The sequence below is a fragment of the Ochotona curzoniae genome, unplaced genomic scaffold (assembly GCF_017591425.1).
Source record: "Ochotona curzoniae isolate NIBS_2020 unplaced genomic scaffold, NIBS_Ocur_1.0 contig_599, whole genome shotgun sequence".
NCBI classification, from domain to species: domain Eukaryota; kingdom Metazoa; phylum Chordata; class Mammalia; order Lagomorpha; family Ochotonidae; genus Ochotona; species Ochotona curzoniae.
This window is the reverse complement of record NW_024466489.1, coordinates 49,704-66,452: the sequence shown is the minus strand read 5'-3', so window position 1 is coordinate 66,452 and position 16,749 is coordinate 49,704. Positions and strand designations below refer to the sequence as shown.

The 16,749-nt window shown below is 42.9% G+C and overlaps 1 pseudogene; it reads right to left on the bottom strand.

Annotated features, from left to right (window-relative positions):
• Positions 1–5,079: 5,079 nt before the first annotated feature.
• Positions 5,080–16,366, bottom strand: LOC121162914 (annotated as a pseudogene).
• Positions 16,367–16,749: the final 383 nt, after the last annotated feature.

Sequence of the window (16,749 nt, the reverse complement as noted above, 5' to 3'; positions counted from 1 at the left end):
CTTCAACGCCCATTTCTGGAATCCTCAAACAAGCATTGTTGATGTTATGTTAAATAAGTCTGATTAACCACAAAGTCAGCGAGTGTCTATAATTAAGCAAATTGCATGCGTTTGAGCACCCATTCAATTTCAGATCTAAAGGATTCAACTCTATGTACAGTTTGATATAATAGTAAGGTAACTAATAAACCTCTACAAATTTGCAATACAAGTATTTGTATTTAAACAAATACAGCCTGGAAGCTTTTCCCTGTTAGCGGAGCTTTTCGAAGAACCCTCAAAATGTTCCTGGATCCTTAGAAAAAGTTAAATAATTCTTAGAAAATATTCCTCATCTCTCCGGTTACTACAGTAGAAAGAAGAATTGAAGGGGATTTTTTTCCTGCTTCCAGACGAAAGATGGATTCCCAATGAAGCTGTTGAGCATCTGTAGACAATGGGATGCTGGACTGTCTGACATTGTCTGTACCAACAATATCGGGGTACACTTAAAGAAGAGACAGAATTATGATTCCTCATGAATGCCTACACTATTGTAACAAAATGGGGAAAATCTGATGGGGAGTGGGAGTTTGCGGGGGGGGGGGAGAATCCCAGCCTATATGAAATTATACCACATAATTCAAAATTCAAAATAAAAATATAGTTTATAAAAGAATTTAAGGAGATTTTTTCTAAACTTTTCTCCTCAATATTATCCGAATATTAAGAGTGTCTTATACTTTAAGCATAAAATTAACATTATTTTGAATGCTGTTCTTATAAGATTCATGTTTAGCACATCATTGTTTATATTATTTACATCAAAAACTTTGATAGTAACTGACAAATGGCCTGATTTAATACTCAATAAACTTAGGCTACTGTGTCATAAAGTCACCAAAGTAGTATTATCATGCTATATCTTACCAGGGAAGTGAATTGCCAAGGTCAAACTACAATCAAGTCTATGAGTTTCGGAGAGAAGTCTGAATATATCATAGTCAATTTTAAATACATATATATATTTATTTATTCCAAAGCAAGTTTATAGAGGAAAAGAGGGAGAGGCAGAAAGCATTTGTTGGTTCACTGCAAAGCCAGCAGCCTGGAACTTATGTTCTCTTTGGCACACAGACTCAAGCAGTTGAACTAGTTTTTGCTACCTTTATAGGTTCATTAGAAAAAAACTGGATGGGGAAGATGGACCAGCAGGGAAGAACCGTACAGACTTTTGACTGGCACTGAGTACGTCGTTGGAAGGAGAAACTGTGCTGTACTAATTGAAGATGATCAGTCAGTCAGTTGAAATCATGCAGTGTTAACTGCTAACTTTGCTGTGACCAAGTTGGGTAGAGTATGAATCTTTGTTTGCTTGAGATTCTTGTTTAGATGTGTCTGGGAAAACTGCTCTGAATCAAGCTGTTTTGCTAGTTGGGGAACTCACTGGAAACAGTTGGACAAAAGAATGTACTCATCTTGTCATGATGTCGGTGAAAGTCACCATGAAAATTGTGACTTCATTTATCAACTTAAGAAAAGGAAAGAAAACAATTATTAGAAAGGCATGTTTATAGTTTATAACAAAGTTTTCTCTAGAAGAAGCTATTATACACCTTTTAGACGATTTGTGCACTCATTTGTGGATGCCCTGTTGTAAAGCCAGAGTATTTTACTGAATTTCCCAGAGCAGTTCAGTCCAAGAAACAACCATGAATGGAAAGACAGGGTCTTCGACCTATTCCTGAAGCAGAAATTGGATTGGCAGTTATTTTCGTGACTACAGAGAATTATTATGATCCTCAGGACCAATCCAGTTTAGGAGCAAAGACAACGACTCCAGGGCCAAGCCTTTCACAAGCCTTATTGGTTGATGAAAAACTAAGGCCAAGTCTCCCAGTGAACACTACAACGTATGTCGTTGACACAGAGTCAGAGCAAGTAGATACGTGGTAAGGCATCTGTGTTAATAAGCTATTACCAATGTGCTGCCACTAGATTAATGATTAATATGATGACAAAATAGTGCCTTTATCACATCATCTCTTAGGAGATGAAGCATGGGAAAGTAGGATGGAAGGGAAGGTGGCCGAATAGAAGTCATCAATTTTCTGTAAGGAACCAGCAAGGAAATATTTTAGCCTTTGGATTGTTCTGTTGCATCTACTCAGTTTTTCCTTTGTGGTGTGGAAGCCAGCACTGTAGATGCTTGGCTTATGGTGAATTTCTTTTTTTCATTTCCTTCAGCTCCATCTTGTAGACTAAAATGAATTACAAAGCTTTGTCACTTGTGATATAAGTTTGAAACAATGGTAGTTTTCCTTTACCCATAGTTTTGGCTTTGGAGCTTCTATCATCTATAGTCAACTATGGTCAAAAATGGTTAAATGGAACATTGCCAAAAAAAAAAAAAGACCAGTTTGTAAGTTTCAAAAAAAAAAAAAAAGAAAAAAGAAAAAAACTGGATGGGCTCAGCGGCGTGGCCTAGTGGCTTAAGTCCTTGCCTTGAACGTGCTGGGATCCCATATAGGTGCCGGTTCTAATCCCGGCAGCTCCACTTCCCATCCAGCTCCCTGCTTCTGGCCTGGGAAAGCAGTCGAGGACGGCCCAAAGCCTTGGTACTCTGCACCCATGTGGGAGACCCGGAAGAAGTTCCTGGCTCCTGGCTTCAGATCGGCATAGCATTGGCCATTGCGCCCACTTGGGGAGTGAATTATTGGATGGAAGATCTTCCTCTCTGTCTCTCCTCCTTTCTGTGTATCTGACTTTCCAATAAATAAATAAATCTTAAAAAAAAAAAAAATAAGAGCTGGATAAGAAGTGAAACACTTGCAACTTGAATCAGCACTCATACCAAAAAAGAAAAAAAAAAAAAAAACCCAAACAAACAAACAAAAAACCAGCAACAGTAGAGTCCTAGCCCACCATCATTATTTTTAGAATGATTCCTTATCCCACCCTTGAATTCCTGGCTCTGGATCCACATGCATCTGATGTGCCTCTAAATCTATAAATGCTTGACTTGGTTCCCTCGATTCAGTGACCTCATGGGACTCCACCTGCCGTTTCCTCCCTTTACTGGTGCTATAAAAACTTTCTCAAAGCGGTGACCTGGGGTCGCCCGTGCACAAGGTTGTGAACACTCACTCTTTGACCTTCACAAATACTCTGTGGTTGGAAAGTCCTCGGTTTGTCCACTTGTTGCATCTTTGCTGCAGCGAAGTAATGCAGGTCCCGATCCCTTCACAACTTAGTCAGAATGTTCTGCGTAGTGTGAATAGCAGCCCAGACCGCAATGAAAGAAATAGAAAGTATTCTTTAGGTACCTGTAGGAGGACATTGTGAGCCTGTAAGGCCAGCGAGCACAGGTTTGCAGTTCATTGGGCAGTATTTGCATGGAGACAACCAAATGGCTACCTCTTGCATACCTGTTGGGAGTTAGTTCCCACGGGTCGAGTAAACAGCATGTAAATGAGAACACCTAGCATGATGTAAAGACTAAAGGAATTCCAATCTAGAGTGTGAAAACAGTTGATGGTTTTGTTTATAAGCTCAATACTTCCTCCCCTACCCAATACGGACTTTCAGAGTATAAAGTCTGATGCCCCTAATAAACTTCGGCTGTGACCATCAGTCAGGGTCCACGAGTGTTATTATCGGCTCCGTGCACCAAGTCCGTCGCTGCGGGACAGCGACAGAAGACCTTGTCTTCTGGGTCACATGTGCATTCTACAGGACATAAGTGATATTCCATTGTTTAGACAACTGTTCTGTAAGTCTTCAGAAGCTTGAAGACTTGGCATTTGCAAAATTCATAGTTACATCATTGCAACTCTTTGCCTACTGCAATTGTATTTCTAATGGTTGACTGTACTTGGGAATGTAAGACCTACCAAATATTTTTTGTGGGTAAAAAAATAGAAACAATGAAACATATACCTACTTCCTGTTGTCAAGAGTTCATTTGATTTCTTCCATTAATCTAATTAATATCTGCTCTTGTCCTTAGTTCCTCGAAGAAGCCAAATAATGGGCAGTGTGATGAATTAGAAAGTGAAGGAGAGGGTTGGTTGCATAAACTGAGGCCAAGGGCATTGGAGAGTGTATGTTGTTTGTTTACAGAGTAATGAAACTACATTCAGTCCTCAGAGAGGAGATTCTTATGCAAACATATGAGCAAACTGTACCAAATCAGGATGTGTCCCAGGAGTGTGGCGATACTTGCCTGCCACACGTGCGTCCAACCTAAAACTGTTCATTGTGGATGTGAGATTTTAATATGAATCAAAACAACATGGTGTGCACATGTGCAATTGAAGAGAAAACTTGTAAACAGAGGTATTGCCAAAAAGTTGTACGGAATGAAGAACATACAATTATGGTATCAGTACCTTGTAGACATGGACAATCCATTCAAAGTGATAAGGAGAATGTTCTAGAACAGTGTTCTAGGCAGCATTGATCAAGATGCTTTGGGCCAATCCAGTGTTCATATGGTGCTCATACAGTGTGTGCATGACTAAGTGAATTCTGTATCCTGGAAAAAAAACTCCCTTAAAATGCATGTAGGTCAAAAACTGACACTCAGCAAGTCAGGGGTGCAGACCATAAAACCAGTGAGTATTAATTGACTTACCAAATATAAAATATTGACCCCACATTACTAAATAATCCAAATTAATTCAATCTCTGGCATCGCAGAAAAAAACATGTAACATAAAGTGACGGGCTTTTGTATCTGGTACATGACCTCAGATTTGATTTACATCATAAATATTTTTACTCAACCTAGAAATTTTTCTAAAGCCTATTACTAATTTTGAGAGAGACTGACACAGAGAATCGTGACAAAATGAAACCCTTCCCACTCTATATCACATCTCTCCATTGCAATATTTATTTCAGGGTTGTGACAAGAACCAACAAGAGGAGTCAAACCAATTCATGGGTCTGGAACCAGGATACCCAAACAGAGATCAGAGAGCAGGTCAGAGCCAGAGGTGGACGTTCATTCTATGCAGCAGCTAGGCTAATTGTACTTTGCACAAGTAGTATCAAGAGAGAAAGTCACTCCTGATATTTTTCGCATCTGAATGTAATTCAGTCAAAAACTCCTAAGAAAACTGTCAGACTCCCTTGGAACCTGTTGTTTTCTTGAAGCTTTTGAACAAATTCCTCTCGGGCTTTATGAGAATAATGTAGCACTTGGGGGCAAAGATGCAGCCCAGGAGCCCAGCGCCAGAGGCCAAGATGGAGAAGACCTCCACGGCCACCATCACCTTCCCCTTGGTGCTCTGGTACACAGGCAGGAAGGTCACCCACACACTGCAGAACACCAGCATGCTGAATGTCAGGAACTTGGCTTCATTGAACGTGTCAGGCAGCTTCCTGGCAAGGAAAGCCACAGTGAAGGTGCCCAGGGCCAATGAGCCCAGGAAGCCCAGCACACAGTAGAAGGCAGTGATGGAGCCCTCGTTGCACAAGAGGATGATGTGTCCATGCTCAGAGTATGCATCTGTGTCCACAAAGGGAGGAGATGTTGCCAGCCAGATGGCACAGAGAGTCAATTGGATGAGGAAGCAGATGGGAATGACAGCGTTTGGGGCTCCTGACACCAGCAATCGCCTCATGGTCCTTCCAGGCTTCATGGCCTTGAAGGCCAGAACCACAGTGATGGTTTTGGCCAGCACGGCAGAAACAGCCACTGTGAACACCAGGGCAAATGTGATTTGTCTTAGGAGGCAGGTGGCAGTGTTGGGACGGCCAATGAAGAGGAAGGAGCAGAGGAAGCAGAGGAGGAGTGAGATGAGCAGGATGTAGCTGAGGTTGCGGTTATTGGCCTTGACGATGGGTGTGTCTTGGTGCTTCACAAAGACCCCCAACACCATAACAGTGAGGAGAGTGAGGGCCAGAGCCATGCAAAAGAGACCCATCCTCAGGGGATCCTCAAAGGTCAGGAATGTCACCAGCTTGAGGAGGCAGTGAGTCCTGTTCAAGTTTGGGTACTCCTGCTCTGGGCACTGGTTGCACTGCTCTGCATCTATAGGAAGACATAGAGTCAAGGCGTCCATTTTGGAAATTCAGAATCATTGTGAAAATGTGTCAGCTCTGCAGTGCGACTAAAATACGGATCAGTTGTGATGTGTACTAAGGCACACTATAGCCTATTTCTACCTTTGTGACAAGGGCAGAGTTCTCATCTGCTGAAGGGAAGAAACATATTCAAAGAGATCTTATCAGACATGGGCTAAGATGGGTTCATTCTGTGACCTGATGAGGATCCCTTGGACATGGATGCTTCCAGCCTTCACCTTATCCATCACTATAAGTCTCCCTCATGTCAAGTCCTGTGTATCCATTGCGTATTGCCTAGGGACATAAACATTAGATCCTTCTCTGTGAGACGTAAGCAGACCCAAAGACCTATGGCAACCTTACTAAAACCAATGCTCTCAATTCTCACATTGTAAATTGCAGAACATGTGCATCTTTCTTTGCGATTTGAGTATAGATGTTTTGACGATAGAAAATCTGGGTGTTTTGTGATATTCATCAAGTCATTGATGAAAAAACAATTCTATTTTTCAAGTTAAGGCATATCAGTACCTTTAAAAGATTTTACTATATACTCAAAGTGCCCTTAGGTGTGTGGTAATTCCCCTAAACATAATTCTGATCCATTCTCATGTAAATGTGATATTCACACAAGCTGAACCTATTCCATATGTTTCTGAACTGGGATGTAAAACATGTTGTAATCAAGTTTCCATGTGCTCATGGAAAACTGGTGATTATGTCACTGACACGTGTTAGTTTTAATGTAATTTAGCTGCATCATTCAGATGAGGACTCTTTTCTGGCAGCCACTGATACCATTCTGAATGAGTGCTGAGGCAGGCATTCCTCTAAGGAATGCCAGATAAATACACAAGTGGCTATAATGAATCTAAACAGATAGATTGCATGAACAAATGCATCTGTGCATTGAAAACTATGGTGCACTTGACACCCACACTGCCAGTAAACCTGTTCTGTTGGTTTTTCATGGAGAAAGGATTAGGAAAGTAAAGCTATATGCATTGAAATTTCTGCAAATTTAACTGTCTGATTGGACATTTCTCTCTCTGGACAGAACACACAGGTGTAGCAGCAGATGGGTCTTCCTTCCTGTGGCAAGATCCTGAATGTTGGACCACAGCTCTGGCTACACACAGACTGAGGAGTCTGCAGGGGAAAGAGAAACCGTGGGCATGATTTGCTGCATTATCAGCTACTCCAAATCATGTCAGTGTATTCACTCTCACAACATACATTTCACTTTCACTTGAAGGTCACAACTGAATCCTCTCCCCCTGTAATTGCAGGTGTTCCCTATTCATTCATTGCAGCATCACATCATGGGCATTTCTGCTTCCTGAAGCCTCTCTCAATTACAACAACATTACCTAGTAGTAGTCACCGCACAATTTTTTTTTCAGTCAGCTCCAGTTAGATCTCCCAGGAGGTATCATACATCCAAACAGAACCTTACCTCCTTGAAGGCAGTAGGCCATTCTATCAGATTTTCAAGGATGAGCAGCCCCTGCTCATGTGAACTGGTGGAAGAAAACTCTCCAATTTTCTCCAGCAAGCTCAATCCCGCAGGAAAATTCACAACATTCTGGATATCATAACGTGCCTCGCCACGTCTTGGTTCACGCATGGGTACATCATCTCCAGCACTGTTTCTGAACTGGAGTTTCCTCAGAACTGGGTGGAGCTGGAGGACAGGCAGAATTGGAGACAAGAAGAGTATCCAAGTTAGCTGTGGTTTGGCACAGGTTCTGAATAAGTCTTCTTTGTTGTGCTCAGTATGCAGATTCTCTTATTTGATAAGACATGACTTTTCTCTGGATGCTCAAACATTTCCTGAGTTCAGATGAATTGAACTCCTGTTCCTCACTTGTAAGAAATGCCTTCTGTATTTAGCAGGGAATTGCTTCTAATAGCTCAAATCCATATTCTATCATTCAAAGAAACTGTAGGCAATTCATTTCTATGCTCACAAATGTATCTCATTTCATCATGGTCTATTACTTCTGTCATACTGGGTCAACATTTGCAACAAAATGTAATGAGCTGGGGATCTCTGGACTGGCAGAAATACACCAGCCAACCAGATAAATATCATTTCCCTGATTTTTAGAATTGGTTTGCACTGTGTATAAACTATGAGAATGACACTCAGGTAATGTATTGAGCCACTGTGCCTGCCTTATAAATGACATTACCCTACTTCCCCTTAATAAGAACATTATCTGCAATCCAACTCTTTATGATATGAATGTACAAGTTTCCAAGAACATTCATATTTGTGGATGTATAGAATACCTGCATATGATTAATCAGTCACAAATATCACAATTTTAAGGAAAGGAAAAAATGTTTGGTCAACATCTCTCGATATTTTAACTTTGATAAAGCAATGCTTGGCTTTGGTGTGACAATTTTTTTTCTTTTAAACTTCATCCCAGATTTCACTGGATCTTTGGTAGCACTGCATCCTACACTAGAATATTTTAAATAATTTTCTAATTACAAAGCTAATACACAAGATCTGCAATGAATGGGTTCTCCAGGCATAGCAGACAACAACAGATGGAAATGCAACTCATGAAATGATCCCATCTTCCTTATACCTGATCCTGCTGACTTAGATGTAAAAGAAGTGTCATGGTGTTGTATTCCAAAGAAACACCAGCTGAGTACATCAAGTGGTCAATGCCTAAGTTGATCTGAGGGAGGGTTACCTGCCAGGGAAGAATCATTGGCTGGGCTGCTTCTCCCAGAGATCCCAGCTCCATTTTCTCCATAAGAATAGCATGGATTACATGGGCCACTGCATACACAGCGTTATAGACTAAATAGCTGGAGTCAGAGAAGGTCATCAGGTCAATGTATGGTGGAAGAAACTCCAAGGATGCATTTGCTGAGCAGTTTCCAATGTGTCCATAAAATGACCCTGCTGGTGAGCAGTCCAGATGCAAGAGCCATAATATATTGAAGTAAAAGTCCTCTGGGAAGAGAGAAGGCTCCACTGTCTTGAGAAACACACTGAGGCCAGGGATCTCCTCCCTGTGGGGGGAAAATGAGAAGCCTCCATGCAAAGAGTGCAGCATGTGGTCTGTCTCATACACAACGATGTCCCACTTGGATGCCATCACCCACACCTTCCCCATGGTTAGAAAGAATTCCACTGAAATGTCCACAGTAATGAGGGCCCTTACATCACCATAGAGGATGTGCACATTTGCAGTTGAAGCTTGAATCCTGCTCATGAAAGTCAGATCACTCTCTTGATACAGCCTCTTGGTGACAGGGAGCTTCACTGTCAGGGCCACACAGACTCCTCTCTTCAGCATCTCTGCTTGGATGTCCTGCAGGAACTGCTCTCCTTTCATGTCATCAGACACAAAGAGCGCCACCCATGTCCAGCCAAAATGCAGCAGCAGTGACAGCATTGCAATGCCCAGAGAGCTGTCACTGCTGGCCATCTGATAGAGGGATGGGAACTGCTTCTTATCATTTAGCATGGGATCAAAAGGGCCATAGGTCAACTGAAAAAAGAAAAAAATCAAATCAACCCATGTGATTGTTGAGTATGCGAAATATACTTGAATGAAAACAATTATCCCAGGGTGGACTTGAATCATTCACTTTTTTTTTATTGAAAAGGAAGTGTGCAATAGAGATAAAACTTCCTACCCTCCTGGTCACACACAAGACCATGGTTCAGGTGATCCTTGCTTCCAGACAATACATAGAAGCTACATTCATAGCTTTAAAGAAAGTACATCCATTCTTCTTTCTTCTCAGTGACCTGTGCTGGTACCAAGATCCTTCTGCTTCCCATCTCCTAGTGGATTGTCATTGATAGAACAGAGCAGCCACTCTTGGAATCGACTATATTTCAGACAGAAATCTCTACTGTATTAACTCCTGTTATTTGGAGATAACTGATCAGTGATAGAAATTATTGTATCTGTTCAAATATACTGATTAAACCCAGTTTGATTGGGGACAGAGAAATTTTCCCATACAAATTTGCTTGTGATAACAAGGTAGCCTATGTCTGAAATCCACACGTCTTGGTTCTTACTCAGGTTGGGGGTCCCTGGTGACATCTTTCTGAGATGCTAGGTAAGTCTGGGAAGGCAGTAATGGTGACTTAATTAAGTGAGTCACGTTGGTCACTGGAATGAGTTCCTGGCTCTACACATGTGTCATGCATGTGTGTAAACCAGAAGATGGGTGCTCTTTGTTTGCCTCTCTCCTCAAACAAAGATGGACTGAAGTATGTCTGAATGCATGGGTATGTGCCATGGTCAGTGAAAAGGCTGAGAAAATCTGCCATTGCACTCAAGAATACAAATTGCTCCAATATAATCTCAACACTCCCATAGGCTTGTGAGTTAATCTGCTAGTTTTCATACTAGGATTCCATGTCAGAGCACCCATTCCAATCCAGGCTAATCAGCTTCTGACCCAGTTTCCTGCTAATATGTCCATCAAGATAGTCAAGTATGACTCAAGAACTAAGATTTTGCTGCCATATTGGACAACTCAAGTGACACATGCCTCATGGCTGTGCCTGGATCAGACCTACCTGCTGTGGGACTGTGGGCGTTGAAAGAGTGGATCAAAGACCCTTGATTGCTCTTATATATGCCTAGCCCCTGCTCTCACTTTTCCCTTGTTTGGGGTTTCAAGTGGACACATAAATGTATCTTTTTTTAAACAGATACATATTTTTATTATATTTGACAATCATTACATATTGTATTAGGGTAAAAAAGCTTCAAGGGCTAAAGGGGAGTGGGCAAGACCATCAATTTCATACCACTTCCTTCATATATCTTAGGTAAAGGGGGATATAGAGGTAGAAGCCCCACCCACTTTCCCACCCACCCTAAGACCCGTGTGTTGGTTGGGCACTGTGGCTGCATTCGGCTCATGATACTTCATCTTGGCATTCCAAATTGTGTATTGCTTTTGTCACAACCCGGACCTGGTTCGACCCATACTCTGTTCTGGCATTCAGATTTACCACTGGATGATGTGAACAGATTCAGTCTGGTCTGCCCCCAAACCATGTCAAATGCATGCCAGTGGGACACTTTCCATGACCTCCTGGCTGTTACCTTCCATATTTCTTGCGCTGACCTGCAGGGTCTGTGTCCTGCCAGAGGAGTTGCCTGGGCTCTTCCATCAGAACCCGTCCAAGTGCCAGGTTTCGTGCATACCAATGGGTCCAAGTGACAGTTCGCCTCCTGTCCTAGCAGGAACAGTGGCCTTTCCTAACTGGCCTTCATCCCATTCTGGTTCTTGCTGTAGGATGTTTCAGCCCAGTCACAACTCGTCCAAACCCCATATAACTTGTATATGTCTCAGTTGGGGTTGAGACCTAGCCTAGTCTGTCCCACATCTACCCTGGTCCTCCAAAGCACCAGAAGGTGTTGCGGTCTGGCCCTGCCCAGTATGTCTTGTTCCAGTCCACACTTGTGCCAAGGGAGACAACTGTATCCAGACCCAACCGCAGCCCCTTCCACCTGTCAAAACTACTGCCTTAGACACCATGGCTTAACTCTGTGGTTAATGTGGACCAGTTGGTACCAAAACCTAGCTGGGCATGTCCTGAGCTCCACCCTGTGTTCCATCATGCTTGTGGGCTAAAGTTTGCTTAGTCCAAACCTTCAGGTCTCAGTCCCATACTTGCATTAAGGTTTCATGTCCCTGTTCCTGGGAATCACCAGAAATCCGTGCCTAACCTACAAAATGCTGGTCTTACTTATGGGTGTCCCTTAGCAGGTTTTTCATATCATAAAAACCCCAGAGCTTGCCGCTGGGCAGATAGAAGGCAGAGACTGGCACCAGTTGGTGCACTGGCTGCCCAAGGCCAAGGCCTCTGCCCCTGCCTTGCTGCGGGGAATATGGCCGAGACCCCAAAGGGGTTCTGTCCCGCAGGAGTGCCCCAGACAAGTGCCACCATGGGGGGTGGGATTAAGCCTGACACTTGCCCTGAGACTGGGACCCACCCAACCTGTCCTGCCACCAGCATTTGGCTTCCGGAGCCAGAAAAGAACAAGGAATATACCCCAGCTCCCAGTTATCTCTTACGGGTATTCACCCATGAGGGGATTTAGGTGCTCCTGGGAAAGGAGAAGGCCGAGGCCTCTGCCCCAACATAGCGGCGGGGATTGTGGCCCAAAAATGTGTCTTTTAAAACAAGCCTTTACACCTTCAGAACCAGTCTTTTCCAAAATGGAGCAATATGAGGACTACATATCCCCAGCTCTAAAGGTTTTGGGTGGCATCTTATGACAATGTTCTCCTTCCACAGGATACTTCAGCATGCTGGGCACATCATTTAGAATCTATCAGGTGTCAACATGAAACAGAAGTACTAACAAGCACATGGAAGTAGCATAATTGGACACTAGGCAGGAATCTAGGCAGTCTCAATATTCACAGCTCTTTCCCTTATCCCATTCTGCTTGTACTAGTTAAAATTGCATATATCCGTAAATGCTTGAATCCTTCCCACATCACAGTCAGATGTGTACACTGGGACACCTTCATTCCAAATGTGTTAGAAAGATTCAAACATGTCTCCTCCAGATTCAAAACTCACTGACCTGTGGGGTTTTGTAGAGCTCCAGAAGGGTTCCAAATTCAGTGGACAATGCTGAAGTGGTTCCGACAATGGTGGCCACCGGCAAGCCTTGTGTCTGGCAGTTGTAGTAAGGTAAAGACCAGTGTTCCCAGTCAACCAGTGCAGGAGGCACCATAAGGTGTACTGTTCATTGGAAAAGGCATTGTACCACTGGAATCCCAGGGTCAGGTTGGGGAGCAGGTGGGGATCCTTGTTGATCTCCTGGATGGCAAAGTAAAAGGCCAACACATATTGGTAGTTCTTCCACAGCCACCTAAACAAGAGCCAACAACAGAGAGAAAGATCAGACCATGGAATTCAGAGCAATAGCACAGTCTAGCCCTGAAGCAGCATCAGACAGATAGACACAGGTGCCATTCTGTGCTGGCACAGCCCTGGCACATGGAGTGGCTGAGAGGAAGGTTCCCAGAGCTCCAGCGCATGTCAGTGGGCCTTTGGACCCCTCTGAAGGAAGTGGTTCCAGTATTCATGACCCTTCACTAATTCTCCAGATAAGTCTCAATGTGTTTAAACCTGGGGAAGAAGGCAAGTGAAAGCTTTCTGTTGTCAGTGATCTTTGGGATCACTTCAAAACCACCTGACTCATTGGCACTCTAAAATCACAGGACACGTTCCTCTGTAAGCAGTTGCACCTGGGCTGTTTCCCACTGGTCTTGCTGCAATCCCCACCTCAAATCTTCACTTGGTCAGACCATTTGTACTACTTCTCATTCTCCTTAAGACAGCAGAATTTGATTGACAAACTCTTGGTTACATCATGCAGGCTGTTCACTTAGTTTGATTTATTCACTTTTCTGTACTGAATTCTCAACTAGCATGTCATCATTTACTCTTGCATGGTTCTTCCTTTTCCTGCATGTGTCAAAACATTGATTAATGTAAAAAACCAATTTCACATTTTCATAGAAATCATTCTAAGAAGATGAACATATTCCCTCCTACCCTCATTCTGCCCCATTCTTTTTCCTTTTAATGTTTGATCTACCGTGGTTTCAATTTTCTTTACAAGCATACCATGTTTCTTAAGTGAAAATATGACTTCTGGGAATGTAAGAATGGCTCTCACACTTGATGGAACTAAGAGAACAGAAGATCTGTTTTCTCACTATGGGTTGTTGGCTCTAGTTTCCTGAAACATGTTGCATCATTTGAATGCTAAGAGAAGTCTTTATGTTAATGAATGATAGGAAAGTAACATATTAATATAACAAGTCCTTAGTTGCATTGAAAATGTTTTAGTTTCACTGAAAATTATGGGACTTTTTGTTTGTTTCCTTTGCTTGAATAAGTTATTTTCTTTTCTTGTCCCCACTTAGAGATGATAGAATCTATAATTGACAGCGTTTTGCTTTTACTGAAGCAGCATTTCACGATCCTTTCACACAACATCTTACATTTATACATTTGCAATTTGCAATGCCATCATATGCTTTCGGTAAATGGTAGTATTCTATATACACTTAAACACATTAGTTTTTCAGTTTCTGTAAAAGATTCCTTGAAGAAAAAATCAATCTGGCCTGGAGATTCTGCCCATCCATAGCTTCAACTTGATTAATAGAACTATGCATCTGAGTTATTGACATACTATTTCCTTTTCTTCATGTGGTCCTACTAATTTACATTATTTGTTTGAATTGCACATTTTTTGTTCCCGGGATTATTTTTAGCCCTTGCTACCAGCTGGAGGCTCACCAACTTAACTCTTTTTTCCTAAAGGCTAAGTTGAAGGAGTTTAACTTGCACACCTGCAGAGTCATTCTTGAGGTCAATCACCATTTCTTACACAGAAGCACACATAGATAGGAAGATATTTGAGAAAAACACACCAAATGTTGCTGCAAACTGAACATAGAGAAAGCCTGTAAGCTCGCACCCTAGGTGACTTCAGGCCAAGTGTCCATCACAGGCAAGAACACAGAGCCATAGGCACATTGGTTGTCCCATGGCAAGGGGAGACAGACATTGAGAAAGAGTGTGGGAATTTGAGGAAGGATGAGGAAAATCTACAGGTTAATCAGCAATGATTTGGTAGGTATTCAAGAATCTTGATTAAAGGCTATCACATTACTCACTACTTCACCCCAGTTACCTCAATCTGAGAGCTTTGTGAAAATTATGAAATTAACTTCATCACCAGGCTGCTGTGGTCACACTAAGTAAATATCATATCTAGTGCCCAGCATGGATTCAATGAGTGTGGCTTATAGCTGAGCTCCAGAACTTGGAGAGAGGTACACTCACTGCACTGGAGTTCACCTCTTGGAGAATTTATCAATCAGGATCCATATGGCCTAGATGAAATTGAAGCACCTGCCATTCTGGGGTGTGACAGCACATGAAGGCTATTAGACCTGCACAAGCAAGGACAGCCAGACACGTTTGTACCTGAGATATGAAAGTAGAGAGCAAAGTCTTGTCTCTGTGTGGCACGGCCTGAAGAATCTCACATAGAGAAAATGAGCAAGGCAGGTCCTCACTGATTCCCATATGACACAGCTAAGAGGAGAGATTCCTTCACCCTCACAAGAGAGGAAGACTCAAGCAGACAGTGAGAAAGAACAAGGGGAGTGTGAAGCCACAGGCTGGGAAAGATTACAGGCTACACAGTGAAAGTCAGCTTCACAGATAACCAACTCCTCCCTCAGTTGACTCATCCCCAGCCACACAATGTATAGCAATGTTTTGAGATGAAATGCAGGAAATCCTAACACTGGCAAGGGCAGGCACATGCCAACTGAACAAACAGTTCATGGCCTCACTGCCTTCTGAGCATCCTGCACTGTGGCTACCAACAAGGATGCAGGCACAGACTTGCTCATCCCAATGCCCTCGTTAGGCATTGATGCAAAATCTCAGTTCTAGAAACACAGGCTGCACAGATGTGCTAAACCCAGGAGTAATGCAGCTTTCGTGTCATTTTTAGTAAAGAATCTTCAGGGTCTTATTAAACCCTCAAAAAGGATGAAGCGCTTTTTGGTATTGTGTCCAGCATTTGAAACCTTCATCATGTAGTTTTTCAGTATTTTGCATAGGGTAGAACCCAGTCTGGGTTGCTGGTTGAATTAAGGAACATACAACCTTACCAGCAGCCACACAACAGCATTCCTTCAGAACTGACACCTATCCTGACTCCTTAATTCTATGCCCATTCCATGCATGCTGACTGCATAGGATGTGTGGTCCCAACACTCTAACTCCGAGATTCCCAGCATTGCATCTTGGAGATCTAACCAATACAGCAGACACAGAAATGGTGGTGTCACTCCATTGTCCCCCCCACAGCACAGAGAGGCAAATGCAAAATAAGTAGCCAAGGCATGGAAGGAACAAATGTGGATAGAACCTGGGACTTCCTTAGTAAATATTACTGTGACAGTTGCACATTGTTTCAGCACTCTCAGAAAGGATTAAACACCAATGCCACACACACTCACAGTCACAACCACAATTACAAAAAACATGAACTTACCAAGACAAAGAAGAGTAAGAGAGTATGAGCTGGGTGCTGCTGCTGTTTCTTCCCGGGTAAAAAAGGGGGAAAAAGCCACCCAACATCAGGTCCCCATGTCTGGTCACATGCGACTTCGTGATTGTAAGACAATCATCATACGTCATGCCTTGAGATACATGCAGCATGGGCAACTGCAGGAAGAGGATGCTCACAGACCACATCTTGACAGGATTCCCCTGTGGTGGAGACACAGATACTGAGTGTGTGCACAGGCATGAGGAATAGAGGGCTGGCTGGAGTGGACACTACTCTTGGGGCAGAGCCTAGCTGATCTGCACTGTTACAATGTCACCTCTTTGGCCCTGTATTTAGCATGCACTTGCAGCCCTGAATTTCTCACATGGGACACTCCAGGGATTGTCCTGCCTTGAAGCTATGCACCTGTCATCATCCGTTCTGGGATTCACACTTGAGAAAAACATGTTGTGGACTCTCCTTGCCTCCTGCTCTCTTTGATTGCACCATGGCCCAATAGGGCCCTGGAGACCACCTCAGGCTTGGACAGCAACTCTGTGAACTTGTGTGCACAGGGACCAGGGGAGGT